General features: G+C 45.3%; 1 protein-coding gene across 1 annotated transcript in view; it reads right to left on the reverse strand.

Annotated features, from left to right (window-relative positions):
• Positions 1-19,764, reverse strand: part of WIPF1 (WAS/WASL interacting protein family member 1) — a 122,616-nt gene extending 102,852 nt beyond the window's left edge. The window contains exon 1 of the mRNA XM_055289793.2: positions 19,598-19,764. The gene's annotated coding sequence lies outside the window, so the exon portion shown is untranslated. The remainder of the gene's footprint in view (positions 1-19,597) is intronic.
• Between the last annotated feature and the right edge of the window lie 686 nt (positions 19,765-20,450).

Here is a 20,450-nt window from a genome sequence, read left to right on the forward strand (position 1 = left end):
AGAATGTGCGCACTGGCTGCCTGAGAAGGAAGCTCTGGGCAGCCTCTCTTTCCTGCCAGAAAACATTGCTCAGCTCTGAGAGCCACAGGGCGTTGGAGCCCAAGGAGATCAGAGGAAGCAGCACTAACCTCCCCAATTTATGGATGAGGAAACTGAGGCCCAAGGCCACACAGACAGCGACAGAGCTGGCAGTAGAACCTGGGGCTCTCTGGCTCTATCCCTAAGTCAGGTACCGTCTTTTCCTCTCCTCCCTGCAAATCCCTGCCTCCCTCGCCAGCCAGCACACCCTTCTCTCCTCTCTGTCCCTCTGTCCCTCTCTCTCACACACACACCCCAAGTGCTTGAATGAAGGGCTTCGATCTAATTTAGTGTAGCAGTACGACTGGTCTGGGTCTGAAGCGCCAGGCCTTGGGGCAGGACAATCAGAACAGAGCTTGCTTTTGCGAAAGCCAGCGCAGGGGGTGTGGAGGAGCTCGTTCACTCTCTGCACTGGGACCTGTGCCAGGGTCTCCAGGGCCCCAAGACCACTCCTCAGCCTCAATGCCCCCTTAGTGCTGGGTTAGTCCAGGACTTGAAACAAAGACTCCATTTAGGATTCAACAGAGAGTGGTCTGCCAGCACCCTCATCTCTACAGAAACCTACCACACAGAAACTTGGGGTGATTTAAGCCTGAATCACACCATCTTGAACTGCTGACCCAAGTGGGAAAACTCAGTGCAGTTTCAAATGAGCAGTAGGGGAAAACCAAGAATGCCCTCTCTTGTGCTCCGTGGTGGCCAGTGTCGGGCTCGGCCCACACCACTTTGACTTCTTGTCTCTAGGCCAAGAGCCAGGGCAAGCTGTCCCAGGGCCCACTTACAAGTCAAACCAGACAAACCTCAACGTTTAAAAGCTTGCTCTAGGAGGACCTGAAACCCAGATGGGGTCTGCAGTTCTGCTACATAATCTGAACTCTTCTGGGTCTTCCTTTTTCTCATTTTTAATTTTTAAATACAGACAAGGTCTTGCTATGTTGCCCAGGCTGGTCTCAAACTCCTGGGCTCAAGTGATCCTTTCGCCTCGGCCTCCCAAAGTGCTGGGATTACAGGTATGAGCCACCGCGCCAGGCCTGGATCTTTCTTATCTAAACTGTCCTATCCCACATCACGTTAATGTTTTATTAACATTAATATTATATTAACAATACCACTATAGATAATTGATTACCAGTCTAGTTGCAAGTACGAGTATTCTCAGGTAACACTATCTTTCAATACAGATTTATTGAATACTTATTACTGAGGAGAGACAGACCTAGGGTATAATGCTGCACACATCCCTATAATATGGTTTCTCCTTTTAGAGAACTCAGAATGAAGGGCCCTCAGGTTTCCTGCATCATTCTGGTTTTTTGCTCCTGTTTTACTATGAAGCCAACACCTCGATTATAAGCAGCCATAGACCAGGGTCTGTGTCTCATTCATGTCTGGACAATGCATCATAGACACTCAACTGTCTTCTGCCTGAGCAGAATTAAGACTCGGCCTCCTAATTCCTCCATCACCATCTTCTCCACTCTCTTCCTTGGCCTTCATCACCATCACCACCTCATCAACTGTGAGAGATTCAAAGAGTAAGGAAAACCATTTCTAGGACCGTGAAACCTGTGTCACTGGATCTCCTGCAGAAATCTGCCAGAGCTACAATGTGACTGGTTTCTACATGCCTGACAAATTTCTATTTAAATAAGTATTTTTCAAAATGCAAATTGCTACCCATTCTTTGGCCATAAAATCACTTTAGTGGGTTGCAACCAGCTTTTTCTTCTTAATAGAATAGAAAAGAAAATGTGTTGCCTTTGGTAAACATGGAAATTGTTTTATAAAACTTTTGTTTTTGGGCCGGGCGCGGTGGCTCACGCTTGTAATCCCAGCACTTTGGGAGGCCGAGGCGGTGGATCATGAGGTCAGGAGATCGAGACCACGGTGAAACCCCATCTCTACTAAAAATACAAAAAATTAGCCAGGTGTGGTGGCGGGCGCCTGTAGTCCCAGCTACTCGGAGAGGCTGAGGCAGGAGAATGGCGTGAACCCGGGAGGCGGAGCTTGCAGTGAGCCGAGATCGCGCCACCGCACTCCAGCCTGGGCGACAGAGCGAGACTCTGTCTCAAAAAAAAACAAACAAACAAAAAAAACAAACACTTTTGTTTTTGCTTCTGTTTATCTATCTTGTATACACTGGGTCTCAATGAAAAATGTATTTCTTACTGTAGGTCATAACCAAAAAAGGTTTCAGAACCCTGGTTTAGATAATGTGTCTTTCTACAATGGACTCTGCTCAGAGAGGCTCATTTGTAGATACTGCATGCAGACACAGTCCCCCGTCACGTCTGTCATTCGAGTGGAGGAATGGGGCTCTACTCTGAGCATGCTTCTTTTGTTGTCATTTAAACTCTAACCCATACCACTTGTAGCCTCTTAAATTCTCTCTCTTAAAAATATTTTGGGCCAGGTGTGGTGGCTCATGCCTGTAATCCCAGCACTTTGGGAGGCTGAGGCAAAAGGATCACTTGAGCCCAGGAGTATGAGACCAGCCTGGGCAACACAGTGAGACCTCATCTCTTCAAAACTGAAAAACTTAGCCAGGCATGTTGGCATGTGCCTGTAGTACCAGCTACTTGGGAAGCTGAGGTAGGAGGATTCCTTGGCTGCAAGTGAGCCATGATCGTGCCACTGCACTCCAGCCTGGGTGACACAGTGAGATCTCATCTCAAAACAAACAAACAAAAATTTAACTCTGGCAAGAGTTGAAGGTATCCACCACTGTCTGTTTTGCCAGCCCCAGGAATCTATACAATGTAAGGTTCCTTGCCTATGGCCTCTAAATTAGGACTGAGTTTATTCCTACAGTTTTTCTGTCTTGGGCCCTTTTGATGTACCTCAGGGGGTGAAAAAGGAGGAACTCACTGGACTGTCTTATGCAACCAGGGTCAGTTACAGCACACCCTGCCCTCTAGTTCCTCAAGCAAGCAAGCCATTACTGGTTTCATGAGAGTTCATTAGTTTACACTGGAGCTGGGACAGTAAGTTTAGAAGGTAAAGCCCATTCTGCACCCAGCTCAGTGCCTGGCCTACCTGCCACAGGCCCCTCCACATTCCTTGACCACTAAGAAGGAGAACTGGAAGCCACTTTCTGCATCATCCAGGTTTAACCAATAGCCTGCACATGCCCAGGGGCCTGGCTTTGCAGGAAGCTGGCTGATGCTGACACAGAATGCTCAATGGTGGGATGTGCCTCTAAAACTGCCATTTTAATCAAGGACAAGGCAGGGAGACCACAGACATGGGAATCAGAAACTTCTCAATTTGAATCCTAGCTCTGCCTCTAGTTTCTTGTTTAATTCTAGAAAGGTCCAGGCTCACATCAGAAAAACACAAAGAGATCCCTTTGCCCTCTGACTAAGAACAATGTCCCATGGATTTGAGGCTGGAAGGGCCCCATGGGCTTGTGAGCAGCTGCACTCCCTGAAAACCTTGCTGTATCAGATTGGGTTTAAGAATGCAGTTGGTTTTGTTTTAGCTTCTGCTCCTCTACGCTTTTTATTTTGTCCTTCTCTGAACTTGAAAAGAAGACCAGATAAACTGCCAGCACAGAGCTCACCACTGGGGCTGACAGTGAGCGAGGCCCGAAGGGAGGGAAGGAATAAAGCATTTCCCACCCTCGAACAGTCTACCAAGTATGGCACACTCTTTCTGGGACTGGTCGAGGTCTCTGCAGGAATTGTAAAGAATTCCCCTCAAGTTTCTCTGACCTTATAGTTTCAATTCTCCCAAAATGCTCTTCCTGTGGGTGGGATCATGCAAGATCAGGGCTGAAGTCAGTCCCAGGCTAATGACACTTTACAACCCTTTCCACCTCCACCCCCTTCCCTGGGCTGTTTTGAAGCATCTAGCTCAGAGGTGGGAACACAGCTCTGGATCCCTTCCAGCCCTAGGTTTCTGTCTCTATCTGATAAAGAGCTGATCTCCTCTCCAGTCTTCCTGTGAGGATCCCTGGTCATTGTTTTGCAGGTACAGAGGTAACCTGTGGTCAACCTGCAGCTCTGATCCCAGAAGCAGCAAATCCTGCCCAGGTTGCTGGTGATGCAGAGCACCAGGAGGGGAAGCCTCTGCAGGCCACCTCAGCCTTTCCGGGAGGGGCTTAAAGCTCTTCCTCCCAGCAGCCTAGCAAGAGCCCTGCAGCTTGCCGGCCTCCAGGCTGAGGCTAGGCTGCCTAACAATTGCTCTCCGCAGCAGGTTTTGAGATACATTTTTCTTTATGGAAAGGAAGTAGCCATTTCCCTCCTCTTCCTGCCCTCTGCTGAACTCCGCTATAAACTCAGCTAGTTTGATTCTCTCACCCCCAAAATAACTTGAGCCAGAAGTTACTGGAGAAAGGTATCTGCTTTTTTGCCTGGGACTGTCCAGAAGGCAGGGGCTTGTGCAGTGCAAACTCTACAGGACAGCTGCCTTTTGAACACCACCTTGCTAAGCACCCTCCCCAGCCCTTCATCTTGTTACGTTTTGTACCTGAAGGAGGTTTCCAGCCGCATCTCTCACCTCTTTAAGGCACTGTTAACCTTGGTCCTGCCCAGTAAAGAAACAGATTGTTCTATGTTTTGCCTATAATTTAATAAGAAAATCATCTATGGAACATTTTATGCAGTCTCAGGCAGGGGGAAGAGAACCGAACTGGAACCCAGCAGGCCTGCGTTCTTATCTCATCTCTGCTACCAACTGGCCATTAGCCTTAGGCAATCTACCTGACTTCTCTGGGGCTCTGTCTCTTTACCTACGAAACGCAAGGTTGGGCAAAATGATCTTCACTTTGCTTCCCTGCTCTAATGCTCTGGGATGTTACATTTTTTTTTAGTTAAAAGAAGAAAGGGTGTGCATTTTTAGTTGAGTATTATATTCCTTCTCTACCAGTTGAATGTAACTTATTATTATTCTTGATAACATAATGTGACACTAGTCAGTGCCACCAGTTTTAGGCAGCATTTGTGACACTCTAGGAAGATTTTCTTCCTCATTCAAGACCACTGAGTCTTAGGGGACATTTAGAATGTATGTCTATGATGGGTATCAGGGCAGTGTGGATGATTCAGAGCAAAGTTAATGCTGGACCCAAAACACCACACAAAGAGCTAATGGGTGGACCAGCAGTCAGCCTTCACTGCTTCCTGCTGCCCTTTCCACAGTGGGTCAGTGGCCCTAACCCAGAAGCATGCATGCAACAAACAGAGGGACATGAACAACACTGGGTCAGTGGTCAGTCAGCTGCCTGAACAAAGCTGGGGCCATCTAGGTCCTTTTAAATGAACATGCTTGACCAAAGAGGCAGCAGGGCCTCATGGTTCAGAGTGGGCTGAAGCCATGCTGCCTGGACTGAACATTGACCTTGCCAGGTTAGCTGTGTGAAACTGGGCCAGCTGATTACCCTCAAATTCCACACCTGTAAATGGAAACAATAATGGTGCCTGCCTTAGATGGTGGTTACGTGGGTTCAATAAGTTCATTCAGAGCATTTAGAATTTTACCTGGTAAACAGTAAACAATGTTATTTTATCATTACTTCTTCAAAAATGATTACTGGTAATCTAAATAGGAATAATTCATCCCTGACTTCTGTGGCCATAGCAAAGTACTGCTGAGTGTGGTAGCCAGGCAGGCAAGAAATTAGGAAACAGTACCCAGACAGTGAATCCAGATGAAGACCCCTTATGTTCCCATGCATTCCTGAGAAATAAGTAAAATTTTGTTAAATTAATTTCATAATTCCATTGGCCTCCAATATAAGTGAAGAAGTGCTCTATTTCTAGACCTGTTTAATTGTGGTCAATAGTTTCTAACATTTCAGTATCCCAGAATTAATAAACCATTAAAACAAAACTGAGATAACTGCTCTAGAAGGACACATGATTTCATTCAGCTGGTATTTATTAGGCACCAGGTATATGCCAAGCATGACACTTGTCATTGGCAATAAAGAGGGTAAATTGCTGCAATTATCTGCTATCAAGTAGTTCACAATCTAATGGGGAGAAAGATACCCAACATACATTAACGAAATTAACTGTCAGAGCTGGGTGCCGTGGCTCACGCCTGTAGTCCCAGCTACTTGGGAGGCTGAGGAGTGCTTGAGGCCAGGTGTTCATGACCAGTCTGGCCAACATAGCAATACTCCGTCCCTAAAAAAATGAAAAAATGTCAGCCAAGCATGGTCGTATGTGCCTGCAGTCCCAGCTACTCAGGAAGCTGAGGTAGGAGAATCATTTGAGCCCAAGAGTTTGAGGCTGCAATGAGTTATGATTGTGCCACTGCACTCCAGCCTGGGTGACAGCATGAAACACTACTTTAAAAACAAATAAAATTTAAAAATAATTTTAAAAAGAAATGAACTGTTATGCTGGAGAGGCGTGCGGAAGGGTTTCAAAAAAGGTGACATGAACTAAGATGTAAGACATGACATGGAGTTTTCAAGGTGAGGAGGGGAGGGCACTCTTGCAAGAGGAAGCATGAGATGGGCCTCCTCTAATCTCTGTTTCCTAATGAGTTTTCCTAAGGCAGATCCCAGCTTAGTCCAGCTCACTGAGTTCCTGGCACCGCCAGGAGTCCAACCCAGCAGCCACACAGATGAAGATTAGGATTCCTGGCTTTTCACTCCCTGCCCCCCATCCCACTGATGGGGTCTCTCCATGCAGCTCAGAACCACCAGACTCTTTGTCTTATTTCACTGCTGGCCTCTGTACCCTCCCCCATCACAAGGAACCTCTTCCCTTTTCCTCTCCCCGTCTGTGTTGCTAGGACCAGAGCTGACAGGGAGCACAGGGAAAGCTTCTATTAGGATTCTGCTATGCTTTCTTGGGCATCTAAGTTAGAATTCAGAAAGCCGTTGTCACAACCCTAACTACAAAGGGTAACTGGGTTGTCGAGGGCACTTGTCCTAAAGTTCAGCTTCCCAGGTAGACAAGTTGGTCTAACCTCTCTGCAAGGAAGAAAGTCCATAGGGGAATCATTGACCAGTGTGTTGGTCCAGAATCTTGCCATGCATAAATAGAGGCCTGTAATGTTAGCACCAATTTTGAGGAGCAAGAGCAGTGCAGTTCCTGCTGGCTGGCTGCCATCTAGCACGGTCTGCTGCTGAGCCAAAACAGCAATGTGTTGTTCCTTAGACCAGGACTAAGAATTACAAATAGGAGGCTCAACTAGCAATGGCCACAGTCACCAACTAACAGTCAGGTCAGAATTCTCACTGGCAATGCCCCGCATTAAGTATTTGTATCCACTCTCAGCAATCACTGCCATCACAGTGAATGCCCTCCAAAGCACTTACAGTCACCTGGTTAGGCATAGGGTGTTTTGTCTGAGACTGTACAAAGTATTCATTAGTTAGCGACGACCTCTGCCTTCTATGAAGCTACAAAGGCTGACACATACTGACACATAAAATGGACAGCAATATATTGACTTTTCCAAGGAAGTCTGGAATTGGTGCTTCCTGGTTATATCTGAAGTGCTCCTTAACAGGGGTAAGTCAATGACATATGTGTACATATGTGCAGATGCAACTGTGTGTGATAGATTGTTGCAGGAAGTCAGGGACCCCGAACGGAGGGACCAGCTGAAGCCATGGCAGAAGAACATAAATTGTGAAGATTTCATGGACATTTGTTAGTTCCCCAAATTAATACTTTTATAATTTCTTACGCCTGTCCTATACTGAAATCTCTGAACATAAGTTGTGAAGATTTCATGGACATTTATCACTTCCCCAGTCAATACTCTTGTGATTTCCTATGCCTGTCTTTACTTTAATCTCTTAATTCTGTCATTTTCGTAAGCTGAGGATGTATGTCGCCTCAGGACCCTGTGATGATTGGGTTAACTGCATAAATTGTTTGTAAAGCATGTGTGTTTAAACAATATGAAATCTGGGCACCTTGAAAAAAGAACAGGATAACAGTAATGTTCAGGGAACAAGGGAGATAACCATTAGGTCTGGCTGCCTGAGAGCGGGGCAGAACAGAGCCATATTTCTCTTCTTTCAAAAGCAAATAGGAGAAATATTGCTGAATTCTTTTTCTCAGCAAGGAATAGCCCTGAGAAAGAGAATGCTTTCCCAGGGGTAGGTCTCTAAAATGGCCACTCTGGGAATGCCTGTGTTTTACAGTTGCAGATAAGGGATGAAATAAGCCCCGGTCTCCCGTAGCGCTCCCAGGCCTATTAGGATGAGGAAATTCCCGCCTAGTAAATTTTAGCCTAGTAAATTTTAGTCAGACCGGTTGTCTGCTCTCAAACCCTGTCTCCTGGTAAGATGTTATCAATGACAATGCATGCCCGAAACTTCATTAGCAATTTTAATTTCACCCTGTCCTGTGATCTCGCCCTGCCTCCATTTGCCTTGTAATATTTTATTACCTTGTGAAGCATGTGATCTCTGTGACTCACACCCTATTCGTACACTCCCTCCCCTTTGAAAATCACTAATAAAAAACTTGCTGGTTTTGCTGCTTCAGTGGCATCATGGAACCTGCCAATATGTGATGTCTCCCCCGGATACCCAGCTTTAAAATTTCTCTTTTGTACTCTTTCCCTTTATTTCTCAGACTGGCCAACACTTAGGGAAATAGAAAATAACCTATGTGAAATAATGTTTAATTATTATTGGGGGCGGGTTGCCCTAATAATAGATGGTGAGGACAGATGGTTTCAAGGTTATGCACTAATACAGAATAAAAGTGAACATAAACGATGTGTGCTTACATATAGTGAGGTAGTGTGATTTTTATTGGATGTAAATAAAATCTGCCCAGTGTACCTGGACAGCATCTGGCTCAAATCCCATTTCCACAAATACTATTACAAAAAACAACCTCGGTGCAATAGAAAGACTTCAGTGTTTCAGCTAATATTCCTTCTTTAGCAAGTATACAGTGAGATTCAAGTATAAACGAAGAACTCCATGAGTTCACTAAAATATAAATTGATCTTTATATATTAAACATACACTATTTTAGCTAAATGAGAAATGTGATGGATATATACGTCTTTCCCTTATTAAATACTTAGTCAAAAACAGGCATGGTAAAATATCAGGCTCCGGCTCCTCAGGCCTGAATGACAAGTTACAACGTTGATTGCATTGTTAGGATGGACCTTATGTGGAGATGTTAATGGTGTGTCCCATCAGAGGCATCACAGACATGCTGACCACCATCTTCTCCCTGTTCCTGCAGATTCTCTACTCTACTTCTGCATAGTGTTGTTGTCAAGGCCAGCTTGACTACTAGGCAACAAAGCTGGGATTAGACTACAACTGGTGAACTCCTTGTTTACTGCCCTTTTCATGTTACCTTTCTGCCTTTAACAGAGGACACAATGCACAAGGAATCCAGTAAATGAGCTGGTCAATATCAGGTCTTAACCTGAAAGTAACTTAATTTTTTATTTTATTTATTTATTTATTTATTTTGAGACAGAGTCTCACTGTCGCCCAGGCTGGAGTACAGTGGCGCGATCTTGGCTCACTGCAAGCTCTGCCTCCCAGGTTCACGCCATTCTCCTGCCTCAGCCTCCCAAGTAGCTGGGACTACAGGTGCCTGCCACCGCGCCCAGCTAATTTTTTGTATTTTTAGTAAAGACAGGGTTTCACCATGGTCTCGATCTCCTGACCTCGTGATCCACCTGCCTCGGCCTCCCAAAGTGCTGGGATTACAGGCGTGAGCCACCACGCCTGGCAGTAACTTAATTTTTTAAGATGGTTTCACTATCTGTCAGGATTGATGGACATCCCAAACCAGGGACAATGTGAAGGTGGGCAAGAGGACATCGGACTTCAGGCATCAGCATATGGGGGCCTCAAAAAGATGCAAGTTTTTACAAATTCCAGTGCCAAAACCATGGTATGCAGCAAGAGAAAAGGTGCCAACTGGTCCTGGTTCCTCACTATGCCCCCACTGGCTAAAACGTAATGCAGCTCCCTACCAAGGTTAGCTCCACTTCACAGCAAGCCAGGCACTTGGACCTGCTAGTTGAGGCAGGCAGATTTCTGGTACTGAAAGTAACCCACCTGTATTTTCAAGTGGTGGAGGGTTCAGGGTCCCTTAGGATTGGGTCCCCTATGGGGACTCAGGGTCTAGAGATTTTCCTTTTCTCATCAGACCTCCTGTCGCATTGTACTGAAGTCTCCATAACACTGCCTGCTTAGAGCTATACAAACAGGGCTTCATTCTGTAAACTCATTCAGCCCCCATGGACCTCTGGGTTCTGCATAAGAACACATCATCTCGAGGAACTCCTCTGACCATGCTGTGTCAGAACTTCAGCCTGAGTCTTGCTTGGGAACTTCTGTCTTCTCCCTGATTCAGCGCGGCTCCCTCTAGTCAGAGACATCCATTTGCCTGCCTGGTCTGTGGCATTCTTCCCAGCATGGGGCCCTTGGCTTGTTTCAATCCTGGACGTTTGGCAGAATGTATGCACTTACTTTCAGGGGACACTGATCTGGACAATTCACCCTCATTCAAGGGACCCAGCCCATAGAGGGTAAAACTCTGATATGTTCTTTTTAAAACAGGACTTCCTTTAGTGAATCTTCCTAAGTTTGAAAACACTAACATTAAAAAAAAAAAAAAGAGTAACACTTTATTATGGCAGACATCAAGCATTCACAGGGTTTCTTAATTTTCAGTTCCAACTTCTGTTGCCCAAATGCAATCTTTTTGACATCTGTGTCAGGTTAGTTACAAAGCATTATTATTCTGGGCTGCACAATGTTGGCCCAACCTACCCAAATACAAGAAATTTTGCTGATTGATTTAGTTATTCCATTCCTATAAATGAATCCAGTTGTACAGCTGTTTCTGATTAACCAATGTACTGCTGGAGTTATACACAAATAATTTTATAATGAACTCAGCAACGGCAAGGACATGAGAAGCAGAATCTAAACTCACCTCCCAGAAAAATAAGCAGGAGCAATGAGCGCAAGGACTTTCAACAACAGTCCAGGTTTAAATTCCTATCTGCTATGATTCACTTTTTCCTCTTTATGTAATTCAGCACAACTTATAACTAATGCTCTCAAAGAACCTTTGTCTTCAGATTTTCGGATTCAAGAGAGAAACTCAGCTTTACAGTCTTAAAGCTCCTTTAAAATTTCCCATCTTTGTATTTTGTAAGTTTCTGTTTTTCCCATTAAAACATTTATATTTCCTGAGACAATTTCTTAAATAATGCACTTTTAGAAGAGGAAAATTAGAATTGAAAGGTCTACATTTACTTTACTATAAAGAGAAATCAAGTGTTTTGTTTTATTTCAATACAGAACAATTAAGCTCTGTAAGTCCAGCCATGAACTTTTCTTTTTCAGTTCTAGAAGACAAATCATATGTATTATGATTAAGAAATTATAAAATTAAGGAAAAGACAGGCAAGAATAATTCAAATAAGTGAATTTTTTTTTTAATGTAGAGACAGTGACAAGTGCTCCCCTAAAGAAAACTTGAAACAAAACAGGAAAAAAGAGAGCATAAAGTTTATACTTCTAAAATGAATTACGCTGGCAAAGATACGGGGAAACAGATATTTTCAAATAGTGTCAGTGAGACTGTGAATTACTACAGCTTTTGGAAAGTAATACTACTTTAGAGACTCAGACAGAAATAAAAAAGCTTCTGTTAGTTGGCAGGTTGAAATACACACACACACACACACACACACACACACACACGGATGTTGCAGGAAGAACTGTTGTAGTAAAAGAAAACTTGAAACAACATGAATAGTTAAATTGTGGAATATTAAGCAGCCATGCCATAAGTGAGTTTTTTATTCTGGAGAGAATGTCTATGATGCTTTATTATATTAAACACAATTGTGGCATAATGTATTAATATGTAATATAATTCTATTTTTAGGAGAAAAAACTATATATGTGCATATATACTTATACAAAGTTATAAAAGCAAGGAGAAAGTTCAGGAATTGATAATATTGATTACTTCAAAGGGTCAGCATTTAAGGGAGATAGGAGAAAATTTATTAACTTTTCTTTATATATTTCCATTTTACTTGTCTTCTTTATAGCAAGTACATATACTTTTGTAATCTGAACAAATTTACAACTACAATATAATTTTTATTTTTATCTACTTATTTTTTTTTTTAGAGACAGGTCTCGCTCTGTCATCCATGCTGGAGTGCAGTGGCATGATCATAGCTTACTGTAACCTTAAACTCCTGGGCTCAAGTGATCCTCCCGCCTCAGCTTCCCAAGTAGCAAGGACTACAGGCATATGCCACCATGCCTGGCTAATTTTTATTTTTTGTAGAGACAGCATCTGCTATGTTGCCCGAGCTGGTCTCGATCTCCTGGGTTCAAGTGATCGTCCTGCCTCAGCTTCTCAAAGTGCTGGGATTACAGGTGTGAGCCACCATGCTTGGTCAACAGTACAATATAATTTTTAAAGAGTGATAAAGAGTCATATTTTCAGCAAAAACATAGAAGCAAAGACTATAAATTACAAATACTGAGCACCTGGACTTGTGGTTAACAAAAACCTTTTCCAAGTTCTAAGAGACAAGACGTTGTTTTTGTTTGTTTCCTCTGTGTGTGGGGGGGAGGGGGGGTGTTAGGGGAGGAGTGGGAGGGTGGGCCGTAAGAGTTGGGAGGATGGGCATGAAGGTGTGGGGAAGAGAGGTTACCTGATTTCTTTCTTCTTTTTTTTTTTTTTTTGCTTTCATTTTATTTATTTATTTATTTTTTGAGACAGAGTCTCACTCTATCACCCAGGCTGGAGTGCAGTGGCATGATCATGGCTCACTTGCAGCCTCAATCTCCCAGGCACAAGCGATCCTCCCACCTCAGCCTCCTGAGTAGCTGGGCTACAGGCACATATCACCATGCCTGGCTTTTTTTGGGGGGACGAGGGTATTTTTTGCAGAGATTGGGTCCCACTATGTTGCCCAGGCTGGTCTCAAACTCCTGGGCTCAGCCATAGCACCTGGCTGCTTTTATTATTTTTAAGGAACATATAATAATTGTACATATTTATGGGATACAGTGTGATATTCCTCCCACCTTCCCTCCCTCCCTTCCTTCCTCCCTCCCTCCCTTCCTTTCTTTCTTTTTTTTTTTGACAGGGTCTCACTCTGTTGCCCAGGATGGAGTGCAGTGGTGTAATCATGGTTCTACTTCCCTAGGCTTGAGTGATCCATCTCAGTCTCCTGAGTAGCTGGGACTACAGGTGTGTACCATGACATCCAGCTAATTTTTGTATTTTGTGTAGAGATGGGGTTTTGCCATGTTGCCCAGGCTGTTCTTGAACTCCTGGACTCAAGCCATCCTCTCACCTTGGCCTCCCAAAGTGCTGGGGTTACAGGAGTGAGCCACCACACCCGGTCTTGCTTAGACTTCTTTCTAGGTTTCATCCTCTTCTCACCCAAAGCAAGGGATGCAAAACTCCTGGGCAAAAGAGTTGAACTTCATTTATGTGGAAGTGAATCAGATACAGGTATTAGACCAGGAAATATCACTTCTTAGGTTCTACAATAATAACTTCTACTTTCCCCACAAGAACAAAACTTCCCACTTCTTAATTATTAGAATCATGGTTATTTTTTAATTTGGAACACATAAAAAGCTAATTATGTATATGAATTTTAAAATGTCACATTGTGGCCAGGTATAATGGCTCACACCTGTAATCCCAGCCCTTTCGGAGGCGAGGCAGGAAGATCGCTTGAGCCCAGGAATTCAAGACAAAAGGGAGACCCCACTTCCACAAAAAAGAAAACAAAACAAAATAAGGCATGGTGGTGCACACCTGTTATCCCAGCTTACTTGGGAGGCTAAGGTAGGAGGATCATTTGGGCCTGGGAAGTCGAGGCTGCAGTGAACTGATGGCACCACTGCACTCTAGCCTAGGTGACAGAGTGAGAAACTGTCTCAAAAAAAAAAAAAAGTCATCATATATATATATATCACTTATCGTAAAGGACCACTCTTAGGATCAAATTTGTTTGCTAGCATCTTCAGAAACCAGATACTCTTCTGCAAAACAAAGATCTGTTTGGCTTTCATGAAAAATTCACTCAAATCTTACAGAGTGGAAGAAATAAACCATCCTTTAACAAACATTGACAACCTACTATACAAGAATCTACTGTTTTGAGAAAATACAAAAGGATTTTTTAAAAAAGTGATTGTCTTGAAAGAGCTTACAATCTAACAAGGAAGAAGAGATGCCTGCAAGTGACTGCAGTACAGGACAGGGTGAATTTCAAGCCACAGGTGAAGCCCAGAACAATGGCGATGGAAACTAAGAGAAGGCAGAATCAGCAAATGGAGAAGAGAACATTTTGGCTCTTGTTAAGAAGCATGTTCTTACAACGTGAACCATGCTTATCAAAGCTCCTAAACTAGTGAAATTTGTAGGTAATTGTGTCTCCTGTTAATTTTAGCAACATTCTTCTTTTACTGAGTATTAGCAAAGTCTATTATTTCGACTTTTCTGCAAGTAATCCTGACCAATTTGAAGATTCTTATAGCATTCAACAAACAAATGAAGAGAAGGGGCAGTGTGGAGACGAGGAATGGCAATGCAACAGCATATGAAAGGAAAGTGCAGTTTAGCTGGAACCCAGTATATGAAAAGTAGTGCATAATAAGGCTGATGGTGAAATTAAAGGTTAAAGGTGCGATGCTTGGAATCAGACTGCTCCATATTTGAATACTAGTTCTGTCACTAACTGTGGGACCTTGGGCAAGTTACCTAAGTTCTCTAAGCCTCAGGTTCCACATAAATAAACAGAACTTACCTCTCAGGGTAAGTGAATATCAAATGACTCAAATAACATATAGTAAGTGATAATGTTAAAGAAAGGGAAAGAGGGAGAGAGAATAAAAGGAAGAAAGAAAGGAAAGATATTTTTAAATGTTTGGGCCAGATCATAGAAAATTTTGAAGAATTTCATTCACTTAAATTAATATAATTGAGACAGAAAAGGAAATTAAAAGAAGAAATTTAGTTATGCTGGAAAGATGGCTTATTAGAAGAAGAAAAATATATATACCCATAGTAAGCAATGCTAAAATGTTACATAGCAACATGTTCCTCCAATGTGAACCCTGCTTATCAAGGCTAACAAACATTGTAGCTAATTGTATCTCCTGTTTAGCTACATTTTTATTTTATTGACTATTAGCATAGTCTATCATTTTTGACTTCTCAACAAATATTTGTGACCTGCAATCTCAGTAATGCTGAGCATGCATCCTAGGACTCAAAAGTTTCTGATCCCTGGCCACGAGAAGAAGCAGTGGTACCCTCACTCCATGGCGTGGGTGCTGTAGTTGTGACCAAAGCAGCCTGGCCTGGGGCCAAGTGTTATTGGGTGTTTTACATCAGACATCTCATGCAGTCTAATCTACTGTCATCTCTACACTGATGATGGCCACTGTGTGGCTGCCACAACACATTAAACTGGTATTTCCCAGTGTCAAAGGGCCAGGAAAAGTGACAAGTCTGGTTTTTGCTTCCTCATCCTTTATCTGTCCAGACAACCTCAACAGAGTAGGTTTTACTGGGTAAGCAGATACTGCGGGCTGGCAGTGCCTCAATACTAAGATTCTTTTCAGTGAGATCTCTCCTTGGGGGCTGTTAAAACATGAGATGACTGACATGAAACACTCGGTAAACTACAGACAGCTAATGGGTTATTGTTCTATGTTAATTTACATTGAAAGCAGTTCCTGTGTTTAGGCTTTTTTGGTATTTACTATGGAGAAAGAAATGCCAACAGTATTTTGTTCAGGCTAACACTGATAAATGTAATGCTAATGCTAATAATAATAATAGTCCACAAATACTGAGCAGTGACACTGTCCCAGCCAATCTGCTAAGTAATTCACATACATCACCTCATCTGACCCTTAGAACAATCCTTTTACGGAAGGGGTGTTACTCTCATTTCAAAATTGAAGATACAGGGCCGGGTGCGGTGGCTCACGGCTGTAATCCCAGCACCTTGGGAGGCTGAGGTAGGCCAATCACGAGGTCAGGAGTTTGAGACCAGCCTGACCAACATGGTGAAACACCATCTCTACTAAAAATACAAAAATTAGCTGGGTGTGGTGCACACTCCTATAATCCCAGCTACTTGGGAGGCTGAGGCAGAAGAATCACTTGAACCTGGGAGGCAGAGGTTGCAGTGAGCTGAGATCATGCCATTGCACTCCAGCCTGAGCGACAGAGCAAAAATTTGTCTCAAGAAAAAAAAAAAAAAAAAAAGAAGGTGAAGACACAAAGAATTTGTAAAAGACAGTGTTGGGAGTGGCCCATGCTTTACCCATTAGGAAACTGTGCCCTCTGGTAGCACATCAGCATCACCTGGGGAAACTTTCAAAAAATGGATTCCTGGGCCTTACTGCAGACTTATAGAATCACACCTTTATAAGCTTCTCGTCACACCCATGGCTAAGGATTAGCATACTAGTTAAAGTGTATTAAGCAGAATAGCATCACTCAACTAACTGAGGATATTCTGGGGGCTTTGGTACACCTAGAGTTTTCATTACTCAAAACTATACAAGGGACAGACTTAAGTTATTTCGACCTGACCATAATACCTACAGAGTGAGGAACAACTGACAAATGTCCGCCCTAGCGAACAAAAGTTAGAGCTGAGTGAGGAAGTATTCATCTGTCACAGGGAAGTGAAGCCTAAACTGTTCCTCAATTGGAGAAGAGACGGTGGGACACGATGTGAATGTGCTGATTAATCTTTCGATGCCTGGCACACAGTAAACACTTAATAAATATTTGTTAAGTGGACAAACGAATGAAAGAGTGCCTCCATCCAGCTGGACTCCTCTGAATTCCCTGTATTTGGTCTGTACCTTTTTTACCTTATTTACCAAATTCTGCCTGCATACCTGCTGTTTGAAACCATGTCTCATCTCTACCAGAAAGTAAGCATTCAGGTGCAGACTTCATCTCTTTCTGAGCTACATCTTCCTTTCTACCCTTACCTAGCACAGAGTATAGCTATAACCTCTAGCAGGGACCCACAATGCTCAATGAGTATCTGGCTTGATTCCAACTGTGACCTGATTCGACATGGGTCCCTGCTAGCCACAAGGGATAAATAAGCCTACCAAGCCTTCAAGAACCGTGGTATAATTGTGGCTTGCTGGGAAACAGCAGCAGAGAGAGCTCTGTGTGGAAACCATTAAGAATTCAGTAGACCACACTGGAGGGAAGGCTTCAGGAAGACTACAGCCCTGGGAGGTAAAATGACAAATATCAGATGCTTAAAAGTGAAGGGGTTATAGCAACAAATAAAAGGCACTTTTGTTTCATTTATTCCCTCAATATGTGTTATGGAAACTAACTATGTTCCTAAAATTACAACCATAGTTAGGAACACCTTGAAATAGCAAAGACAATGACACAGTCCCAGTAATGAATACTGTCTGCTAAAAGGGTCTCATGCCTGGCCATAGCACCTGAGACAGTAAATGTACAAGGTCAGGGCATACTACCCTCTCTTCACCACCCACCTTTCTGCTCATTATAGCTTTCGTGTCTTGGTGCTACACACCGCATGGTATCTGGATGGCCCCTGTATCATACTGCTTTTTGCTGCTTCCTTCACACTCCATTATCCTACTTGATCCTCATACCCTGTAGTAGATGTAGAGCAAAGATTATCAAGCCCATTTCTTGGATGAGATAAGTGAGGCTCAAATTGTAATGATATGCCTAAGGGCACCAGAAAGTGATTGAACACATTACAGACAATTTTAAAATGAACAAATAGAAGGAGGCATGAATCCCCCCAGGGGGAAAGTCTCATTCTCTTTAAATATCCCAGAATTTGATCTTACCTTGCTTACAAATCTCTTTGCACTATGTCACACAACCTCAAAGAGTTGATGTGTTTTCATGGAGCCAAAGTTATGGCAGGGGTTGGGTAAGTCCCAGGGAGGAAGACAATACTACTGAACTGGTTTCATAACATCTGCAGAGTTTAGTCTGAACATTTCCATTCAACAGGTAATGGGCTCTCACAGGTGGCTGGGATTTGCAGACTATAGCACCTCCAGGTCCCCGAGAAACTCAGCCTTGTGGGGCTGACAGGCAGGTAGACACACACAGTCACAGTAGAAGGCAGTGCTGTGTGCACTGCAAAGGGATTAATAGGCAGAGTGTTGATAGCCTAGCAAGGGTTTTCTCACCTCAAGAACTTAAAAGGTGGTTTATAAACTGAAGTAGAACATTTCTTAGAGTTATTTTATCCATTACAAAAATGAGCATTTTTGAAGATGGAAAAATCTATCAACGACTCAAAATGAAGCTACAGTATTGTTTTGAAATTGCTTTGGGAAGCTGGCAAAAGAAAACCCACCCAGCGTGGAATCTGTTCACGGGCTCTGCGGCTGCACCAGACTGGAGTCTGGGGCTACACGCAGCCAGGGATGGAGGAATGGGAGTGGGGTGGGGTCCACAGACGATCCAGGGGGCAGGACGGACACACGCTTTTCAGTAAAAGGGACCAAGTCCACTTGGTCACCGAGCCAACTTGAGAGGCTTCCCAGAAAACTGAATAAGGCCAGGAGCCCGCGGCTGAAGAAGGAATATTCCATCAGGATTTAAGCAGGACCAGAAGACATCGCCAGGCTCAGTTCCTCACACAGCCACACCCTTTGTTAATCGCAAAGAGCTCAAAGTCTAACCAACCACCAGTGATCTGATTTAGAGCTCTTTGCGATTAACAAAGGCTCACAGCGACTGGGTCAGCTGCTTTCCCTGACACTCGCAACGCTAACAGTTCTTTCTTTAAAAAGAAAAGTATCTATAGTAGAAAAAGGTAGGGGACGCGAGACTGAAGTGAAGCTGTCTCTGGAGAGTTCGGGGGAGCACCCCCGCTCAACCCCCGTCCCCACTCCGCGCGAAAAGCACTGACTGGGACTGGAGATGTCTCTAAGGTCGACGCAGACCCCTAACGCGCGAGTCTACGCCGACCTGGGGCGAGCGGGCCGCCCGGGAGCGCCGGGAGGGAGGCCGGCTGGAGCGCGGGAGGGGCATGGTTCCCACAGAGAGGCAGGCGGGCGGTGCCAGAGCTTGAGCCGGCCCCGGGGGATGCCCGAACGTCCCCCTCCGTCCTAGCTGGGGTGTAGGTGCGGCCCCAGGGCATCGCCGCGAAGCCCCTGCTCAAGACCTACGGAGATAGTGGGTCCCGAGCCCCACGGGGCGGCCCCGGGTGCGCGGAGCCCAGCGGTGAGCCCAGCCCGAGGCGCGGGACCCCGGCTGTCCACGGCCCCTTCCTCCCCGGGCCATCAGCGGGGGGCAGAACGCGCGGGCCGCTGGCCTGCAATCGCGCCCCTCCCGAGGCCGCGCGCCCGCGCCCATCGCTCGCAGGGGACGCGGCCTCGACGTCCCCAGCCGCCCCACCCGCGTCACCGGTGCCAAGCGGCGCTTCCGAGCCCCGCCGTCGATCCCAGCCCCTCCCGGCGTCCCCCATGGCCCCCGGGAGTCCGGAACCCGGGTCGCGCCAGAGGCGATGCGTCCCTTACCGCGCAGCGGCTCCGGACGACTTCACAGCTCCGCGCCGCGCTGGGCATTTTTTCTGGGAAACTTCTCCCGGGGTTCGCAGGGCTGAGCCGGGCGGGCAGGAAAAGCGCTCAGCGCCGGGAGGCTGCGACCATCCGGGAACTTCGCCGAGATGTGGGCCCTCCCCCCCGGCGCCGCGGGCCCCCCCGCCGCCCCGCCACATGTGGACGCGCCGCGAGGCCCCGCCGGCCCGCGCCCTGCCCTCCGCGCGCCCGCCTGCCCCGCCGGCAATGGGGCTCCGCGCCAGCAGCTTCGGCCCGCAGAGGAGCGCGGCGGGGCGGGATGGTCGGGGCTGGAGTCCGCAGTTTCCTCCGTCCCGCTCCCCTGCGCGCGAGGGGACCGAGGCAAGAGGACAGGAGTTTGCAGAGGAGCGGGAACTGGAAGGGGAGTCTAGCCCAGGGCCTTTCCCCCCAACTCTTGAATCTTCTCCACCTTCTTGCGGCTGCTGGCGGGGGGGATCGCGTGGGGGTATTCCCTCTCTTCGAGCCGGAAGGAACGCCTTTTCCCACGCTTTCCCGTCTGCTCTCAAAAAAAGAGGGTCCAACTTTCAGATATCTGAAATTCAAATTCATTTTTAAAAATTGATTTAAAATCTGGGTGAACCCCACAGCGGCCCAAGGTCCACACGCATCTGACTCCTGCCCACTATGTGGGGACAACGTGCTGCTCTTCCCTCGGAAAGATGCTGCCTCTCCTCACAAGTCGGTTGGAATTGAGTCGTTTTGCTGCCAATGGGGATGGATTTATCATCAGCCACCCACTTCCTTAAATACGGTAGGATCCACAGCAAACGTGGAGAAAACTGAAGCTCTACTC

The sequence above is a fragment of the Symphalangus syndactylus genome, chromosome 8 (genome assembly GCF_028878055.3).
Source record: "Symphalangus syndactylus isolate Jambi chromosome 8, NHGRI_mSymSyn1-v2.1_pri, whole genome shotgun sequence".
NCBI lineage: Eukaryota > Metazoa > Chordata > Mammalia > Primates > Hylobatidae > Symphalangus > Symphalangus syndactylus.